This window comes from Dermacentor andersoni, chromosome 1, assembly GCF_023375885.2.
Source record: "Dermacentor andersoni chromosome 1, qqDerAnde1_hic_scaffold, whole genome shotgun sequence".
Taxonomy (NCBI): domain Eukaryota; kingdom Metazoa; phylum Arthropoda; class Arachnida; order Ixodida; family Ixodidae; genus Dermacentor; species Dermacentor andersoni.
In genome coordinates, this window is record NC_092814.1 from 330,626,667 (window position 1) to 330,635,667 (window position 9,001).

The 9,001-nt window shown below is 44.4% G+C and overlaps 1 long non-coding RNA gene across 1 annotated transcript; it reads left to right on the top strand.

Annotated features, from left to right (window-relative positions):
* Window positions 1-452: 452 nt before the first annotated feature.
* LOC126516873 (uncharacterized) lies at window positions 453-8,716 on the top strand. The gene is made up of 3 exons (XR_007596153.3): window positions 453-731; window positions 5,731-5,814; window positions 8,505-8,716. It is a non-coding gene; the product is annotated as an uncharacterized lncRNA (long non-coding RNA).
* Window positions 8,717-9,001: the final 285 nt, after the last annotated feature.

Below are 9,001 nucleotides of genomic sequence, written 5' to 3' on the forward strand. Positions count from 1 at the left end.
ACGAGGAAAACTAGCGCAAGCAGGAAGTGGACCGGACATCGTCCAGGCGGTATTGCTGGTATTTCCCAGAGGCGCCGCTCTCCCTCAAACACATCGGCGCGTGCGCGGGTGCCCTTGAGCGAAGAGGCTCATCTCGAATTCACGGTCACCGAACGGATCCCATCTGCCGAGTGGCACGTGGGCGACAAATATTGCCGCGGAATTGCAACGCTTAGTTCACCCTCCGCATTGATCTTTTAATGGTCTGAGTGGAAACGAGTTTCGTCTCCAGGTTCCAATTCGCGCTGCGACCGACGCGTTACCGTCGATGACTTCTGGCGGTTGTATCAACAAGTTCTCTCGCCACTGCAACTCTCTCATCCTTCGCAGATAGCCGAAGCCTGTTTATGGCTCGTAGAGGCCAGTGTGCAGCTTGGCGTACGGATCGCGGTTGCAGGGAGAGAGCATACGTCAGAGGGAAACGCTTCTTGAGTGTTTGAAGAAAGGGCTGACGAGGCCTCGCAGCATGCCATTGCCTCTCTCTCGGGCAGCGTTGGATAAAAGGCAGCAGGCTTGCTATACAACACTCCGGTTATACCTACTTGGGGCTGGGAGCTAGTGTTCCGAACCTTTCCACCAAGACCGTGAACATCGCAAGGAATTCTCACTCACCATGCAGTACAGCTCTGTGTTTTTAGCAGCTCTCTTCACCGTAATCCTCCTAGCCGCCGGTGCCACGTCGCGCCGTCCAAGTAAGACCCCACCTTCTGACCTTGTTACTGCTGAAATAACTTTGAGAATTCTCGCTGACAGGGTGGTAACTTTTTTTGCCGATATGATGACATTGATTGATTGATTGGGTTTCGAAAGAGGAAGGAACCTCATGGCTATCTGGAGAGGTTAGCCTAGCAACAGGTTTGGCATGCTACTTCAGGCAAGCTGGTGAAGGATGAAATATTGGGAGCGAGAAAAGTAATACACACACACACAGCACATACACGAACGTAAAATGCATCAGCGGTATCTAACACCTCATGCAATGCAACACAAGCTACATGAGACACGCTATAAGTTAGGGTCCAAGTACAATTCTGACCACCTGGGGACTCTTCAAAGTGCACCGACAGCATAGCACGATGGTGTTTATGCATTTCACCTTCATTGAAATGCCCCCGGCGCGGCTAGCAATCGATCCCGCGACTTTGGCCTCAGCAGCAGAACGCCATAATTACTTAGTTACTGCATAGGGCAGGGATTTATTGAGGAAAGACGGCCACTCGTTGACCTGCTGAAGTATAAACTGCTCTAGAGTGCTTAGTTCACTCTTTTATGCGTTATGTGTGCATGATCAAACTTCTTTGTATAATAATAGTTTGGCTAGACTGTGAAAAGCATCTACTAGCTTTCTTTCTTTGTTTCTTTTTCTTTGTTACATACCCATAATAACATGTTCTGATTTATTTATTTATTTATTTTGCTGCGGTATTCCACAGCCTTAATATTGGCTTCTTGCGCTACATGTATGAAAAAATCGAAAAAGGAAGATTTTCCCGTCTCCATCCTTCTGTGCATAGCGCAAGAAGAAATAATATGCAAAGCCACCAGCTATAGCCCCTTTTATCGGCGTTTTGAATTTCACATCCTTCTTTGCGAATCAATATAGAACCCTTGTCGAGGCCCTGGTAATTGCACACTCTTGGGCTCCTGCTATAAGCACAAAACAAACTGCATAAAGAAGCAGCGTATTTACTACCGGTATTTATGAAACAATGAAATTGGCATCTGGTACCAACAACAAAAAGTTGACCGTATCACTGGTTTCCAGTATAGTTCGTTGTGTGATAACGACAGAAATCATTTCATTATCACATCAACAAGATGTTTCACAGTGTAGACCTTTAGCCAATGGTGTCAGTGAGATTTTGATGTTTTTAGCATAGAATGCCAGTTCGACTAGCACTGTCAGCTATCCTCTAAGGAAACTTACATCCAGAAGTGTTCATTGGATGTCGAAACACCCTTTTTCTACCTTTAGTGTCTTAGAAGATCATGAAAAAGGGTGCATTCGTTAACACAGTTACTGCACCCTTTCATTAATTTCAGGGTACTAAAAGGGTGTTCTATGCCAAACACACACCCTGTGGAATTTAAATATGCTTGGGCACTTCAACATTTCAATAAGCAAAAACACATAATTATGTATTTTTCAGCGGTTTCCGCTAACTCGTTCTTCGAGCATGTCATCTGGTCACAGTAAGCTATCATGGACGCGTCATCCTGATTCTTCATGTGCACCCGTGAGCAAAAGTATACGGACCAAGAATTGCACAATAAAACTCATTTTCTCCTCTGTATCTGAATGAAACTTCAAATTAAAGACTGCAGTCCGAACTGACATTACGAATTTTTATTGCACTCGTTAGTTTCTGTTCAAGCATGTTAGTTAGGAAGCAATTCTGTATTTTCGGCAACCCTGTGGTCCATATATTTTTGCTCACGGGTGTACATAGCGTCTCCGGGGGTGAAGTGAAAATACATAGCTTTTTTCTTTTATTTCCTACCCTGCCTTTCGTTCTTTACCACTGGCTTCGTTTAGGTTGTTTCAGCTGGGTGTTATATTATAGATCAACTGCCAGTCGTCAGCAAATCATAGCGCAGCAGCCAATCGTAGCCCTTCAGGCGCAACTTCTTCCTGTTTTATTAACGGGGCCTGCGCTATATTATGCGCGAAAGTCTTGTGCTGTTTCAGGCAGCATCGGCTAAAATAAGCATTCGCAGCTGCATAAGGAGAAATTCACCACCGACAATTACACAGCTTTTATTCTTGAGGTGGCGCGCTCCAGTCGCAAAGTGGAAAGACACGCCTTTACTTAGTCCTCTCCTTTCTGCCTTGTACATCTTACTGCTAGCTGCACTTAACTTGTTTCACCATGGTGCTCATTTATAAATCAACTGGAGCACTGAAAAGCGTGACGCCAACTTATCAGAGCAGCTATGTGCATTACTTCACCTTGAAGTGCTGTATTATCCCATGCAGCTATGTAACATATCCCCTGAAGTTAGGTAACATTTTCTACTCGCAATCTGTATGTCTGCTGTTCAAATCCAGGCTGCGTGGCTTTTTTTCTTCGCTACATATTTGATAAACGTCTTGAAAACACTTCGGTATTACTTCTACGTACGTCGGAAAGATTAGGGTAGTGATATAATAAAAGAGACCGTTGGGTAAAAATAAAACAGTGTGGATTTTGGAAAAACACATATTGTGGAAAAATGTGTAATACCAAAAAATCACCCTTTCAAATAGGTGTACAAGATTCGCCTAAACACCCTTTTCATGGGTGTAAGGGGGTGAGCTATAGACAAGCTAAAGCACCCTTCAGGGTGCAATTTTCCTTAGTGTGTAGGAATATGCGTTTTAATTGCGTGGTCCGGCTACCAATCATTCTCCTACAATGTGAGCACTATTGCTATTATAATGCTGATGTCGTTGTAACCTTGCTTGCGAACAGCGAATCTAGTTTTTCGGCATCGAACGTAACGTACCGTTTAAAAAAATCATCTGAAATATCTCCATTATTCTCGCGTCTTTACTGCGAGGAAGTTGCTATGTGTCGATATTCAACAGAATATAACTCATGGAAACCTTCGCTCACGGGTGCCGCGGTGGTGCCACTTCGTTGCGTCAAAAAAAGTCAGTACGCCGATAGTTCTATTCGAAACACAGTTAAGCTTTTCTGTGTGAAACTGGCCGAATCTCATTAGGCTCTCAAAATTAGCAGATTCAGCTTTTCGCATGTCTGGAACCGGTTATAAACACCTCGGATTACGTGCCCTAAACCGTGCGCTGAGATCAATCCTGCGATTTTTTCGCTTATGAAATACAACTAGCCTAATCTTTATAATTTCGTTGTCTAATTACTGTATCGAGTCATTTCGAAAGGTATGTCTCTGTGGTCGATGTATTCGCGAGGAAATCGCCGAGTCATCGTGTCTTCCCTATATTTAGGGGAATTTCGAATGAACTTTCCGAAACACCCTTTATTATCAGTTGACTGCAGTTAGCGTGTCTCGCTACCAGAAAATTGGTCTAAATGGCTCACAATTAACGAAGTCCTGCCGTATATATTTCCATGAATGTATACCGCCATCCACCTATCCACACTAACGCACCGATGGTGCTGCCGCCTATAAGTCGACCTAGCGGCAAACAGCGAATTCATAGTCCTCTTTTACTCAGTTTTTTTTCCTCCCTCGGTGCAAGGTAGCCAACCGGGCTCAGTTCAGGTTTAATCCCCTGCATGCATTTTGTTGTGCCTTTCTCTCTCTCTCTCTCTCTCTCTCTATGCGGCTCGCCTAACTGTTGCAGCCGCCCCGTACAGGCAAACATTTTATTTCACAAATCTGCATAATGCGTAGTACATTAAAACAAGTCAGGGAAGATTAACGAAGACAAAGTGTCAGATGTGTGCAGCCCCTGTCATCACATCAATGGCAGATAACTTTGTCCTTGCGGCGTAAAGTTCATGCCGACAACATTAGTTATAGTTTAGACTGGCACAGCAACAAAATTGAACTTCAAGGAAAGTGTTGGCCGCTCCTGGACAGTCTGCTCATCTTACATATTTAACAATAAGAACATACTTACGAATTTTATAAGATGTGAGGTCCAGTGCACAGCTGCGACGTACTGACGCCTCTACATTGTACGAAAATTTTACATGCGGTGTCCCGTCACCAGCTTTACCGGACGTAATGCGTTGATTGATTGTGCCTTTTGAGGGCACATCGGTTCGCGTATATGCGCCATGGAACTTTGCAGGATTGACTTGATTCGATTGCATTGAAAATGTGACAATTTTCGTCGCCGGCTTTCCAGCTTAGAACGACTGAGAGTTGAATAAGTTGGTAGGGATTAACGGGCCGCATTCACAATGCCTTTCGCTCGTAAGAGCATTTTGCCATTGGCAGGCTTTCTTCCCTAATAACATATTCAGCATTGGGATTGGCTGGCATTTTCTCTTGCGAACAATTTTAGCGTAAGAGATTTTTTGTGAATACAGGCCCTTTTTACTCAAAGGCCGGGGTGCAAACACAGACGCAAGTAGGAACGAACAGGATCACACAGACACCGACCATCACTTGAAAGGTCGCGCAATGGTGGAACAAAGGAAGAGACACAACCTTATCTGCGCATGCTCAAAGGAAGGCAGTGTCGACCCGTCAATCATGGACACGTGCGGGCACTCCTGAAGTTAACTGTTTAGGGATGACTATTTTTATTTGTGCAGGATCTTCGAGAACATATGATTGTCAACTGAACAGACATATATGACATAGCCGAATAAGAAAGCACATGCACACGCAGACATACACTTTTCAGAATATAAGGTCGTAATACCCCTGCGCAATGAGCTAGGCGCACTATATCATTGCTCGGCTTGTCTGCTAATGCGCGTCGGCGCCACTGTGACGATATTAATTACTGCGTAACAATTGAACTTTGCGGCTGCTGCAAAACAGTGCAGTGGGACAACGGCGCATGCCTCCATCATTTACCAAGTATAGAAATGAATATGCTCACAATAAGTGCCTGCGAAAAGCGTTTTGACTTGCAGATACAAGGCTGACATATAAATTGCTTGACACATTACGCGAACAACGTGTGGGGTCACTTACCGACGTGAAACCAAGACGTTCGGTTCTGCAGTTGTCTGATGCAAGCTTCTTTGTTTTTGTTTTTCTGTGCAGGCCGATGTGACGTTGTGCGCTGCCGAGGCTGTCCCAGTGGGTCCACGTTAAGCCCCGTGCCGAGTGACTGCTGCAGATGCGTTAGTACGTAAACTGTGTTTCCTGCGTGTTTTCTACGCGTTGCCTAGCGACTTGTTTCGGGAGGAATAGGGGTGAACTTATATATACACGCGTAAGTACTTCTGAGTTTGCTGAGCAGCGCCAGGAAGCAAGAAAGCTTAAATACTACATACCGACCATTGCGGCACTCTATTCCTATTTGTTTGTGCCATGATTAGGAACTTGGACAAGATTCCACCGTGGAATTATACATGAATAACCACTAACAAGACAACAAAGCTCCGCCGACGGGTTCAGCCGATTGCAACAATTGAAACGACCGTACCTACGGGATGCTGTGTCATATACATGGATGCGGCGGTTCACTCAAGAGGACAGATAGCTTTCTGAAGTCCGACACAGCCTGAGATCCAAACGACTCGCAGCTTTGCAACCGAATTTTCAGACCCTTTGTTAATGAGCTGCAGGTTCAGGACCACGATGCGATAGAAACCCTTGTCAACTTGCCGAACATCAACAAAGCGCACATATATACTGACAGCCTGAAGCAGTTAAGCAGCTCAAAAAAGTAACATAACGTGGCGTATTTGTGAGCCGATAAAAAAAAATTCACAATTCCACGCGTGTGAACATTACTGTCCACTGGGCGCAGGCACGTGGTCATGACCACAACAATGTCCTTGCGGACCGCATCACTCACTGTTTCTCGACACTTGCAACTCCTCCTCTCTCCTTTCTCTTTGACTCCCCCCCCCCCCCCCACCTGCTCTGTTTTCATTGCCTGAAAAGCCACCCTCTGGCACGAGTGCTCTCATCCCCCCGCATGTTTGCTCCCTTCCCCACAATCTTTCTCGCGCGGAGGAAGTCCCTCTCCGGACGCTTCGAGCCGGGGCGGTTCTTACACCAACCGTCACTTGTACCTGGGGTCAACCACGAGAACACCATGTCCAGTGTCCCAAGTGCTCCGCTCCTGCGTATGCAGCGGATGACTGCCATCTATTTTGGACGTGCCCGGGTACAAAGACAATTCACGATAGTGTACTTAGAGGTGTGCACTTGAACAGTGATCAAGCTGAAGACTGTGAACGATGGATTGTGAACAACACATTCTATACGTCACTGTTGCAGTATCCGCATGAAACGGGCCTGCATTCTTATATTTGATTTCATACTGACGTTATGGCGCGTTGCAACCCAAGCGAAAAAAAAAAGAACTTAAGTAAATGACCAAGGCGCATACAGGAAACTTCAGTACCAATCTTCACGAAAGGATGCGGAAATAGATTTTATGCAGGTATCATCTGGAAGTGACAGACTGTGATACCAGAATGGGATTCTCAGGGCTGGCCTTTTCAGGTTTTTGTGGATGCTTATTTCTTTTTGCTTGCTCGTTCCACTTATTGGACACGTCTATATATATATATATATATATATATATATATATATATATATATATATATATATATATATATATATATATATATATATATATATATATATATATATATATATATATATATATATATATATATATATCTATGCAAGTTGTCCCATATAACTTGATTATTGCTGCCTTCCGTTCCCCCTTTATTTTGAGATTATCTTGGTGGGTGTATAAAAGTGCGTGTGTGTTAAAGTGCAGGCGCACGTAGAAAAGCAAAAAACATTTATTTTCGACGTTTCGGCCGGGGTCCGGCCTTTATCAAGAGTCAATCACACAGTCACTGTGATGAAGGCCGGACCTCGGCCGAAGCGACGAAATTAAATGTTTCTGCTTTTCTACGTGCGCCTGCAATTCTTTAAATTTATGAAACACCGGATCCGAACTGCTTCCTTCACACATAGACACACACACACATGTATGTATGTATGTATGTATGTATGTATGTATGTATGTATGTATGTATGCATGTATGCATGTATGCATGTATGCATGTATGTATGCATGTATGCATGTATGCATGTATGTATGTATGTATGTATGTATGTATGTATGTATGTATGTATGTATGTATGTACGTACGTACGTACGTATGTATGTATGTATGCATGTATGCATGTATGCATGTATGTATGTATGTATGTATGTATGTATGTATGTATGTATGTATGTATGTATGTATGTATGGGAACGTTCTGCATGTAGTCGCGCGCTTATAACTAATAGAACCACAGCTATCGATTTATTACAACCACCTCAGTACGACGCAGTATGATGGAGAACACTCCATAATGAAGTGCGCACCCGTGCAACCTCCACCGCTCCTGTAATGCGCATCTCGACATTATACACGCGCCACTCCGCTGCTCTTCCTGGCCCGTTTCTCGTGCCGTCACTTGGCCTGCCGAGAACAGGTCTTCCTGCATCGCAGAAAACGATGTTTTGATATGTAAATGCTTCCGAATTATAAATCGTGAGAGGAACGCACATCGTGCACTGCTATTGGGCTCGGCCCACCCATGCCTGTGCGATTACACCGGATCTGGGATAGGCCCGTGTTGCAAACGTGAGCGCAACGCTTACGTCCCAGTTTTCAATCCGTATAATGCTATTGCATTAAAAAACAAAAAACGCACCCCCTTTGCTACAACCCCAAAAGAATTCTGGATCACTCAGTATCTAATCTAAGCGAAAAAAAAAAAGACATTGACATACTATCGAATCTTGTTTCGACTAATCAAGTGTCTTGTATATCCTTTCCTTTCAACTCAAGCCGACTGCAGCGCCGTGTTCTGCGGCCCCTGTCCTAGGGGAACCATCCCGCGCCAGACTCCAGGAAACTGCTGCCAGTGCGTGAGAGGATAAGACAACGACGGCTCCAGTCGCACAAGACCAGGACGAAGAAATGTTTAGCGGCTCGAGCCTTACGGCGCAGAGCTTGTGTTTCTTGAGTATGCGCGAATAAATTCACTTGTGTAAGCTTTATCAAGACATGTTGAGATTGATAACAACACCCACACGAAAACGCTTTTACAAGTCTCATCCGCAGCACCAGTGTAGCTTCAAGTAACATAGCTATAATGGGGTCATAAGCCTGACTCACGGAAAGGAAGGCGCTGCGCAAAAGGATTTTCCTCAGTTCAGCTCTCAGATGATATTTTTTTCAGCAGTTCACGTTCCCTCCACTGTCTCAAAAATTATGATAATACATCATTTGAAGCAATAATACTGCAGGTTTTGGGGTTGTGCTGTAATCCCCACTATTAATTC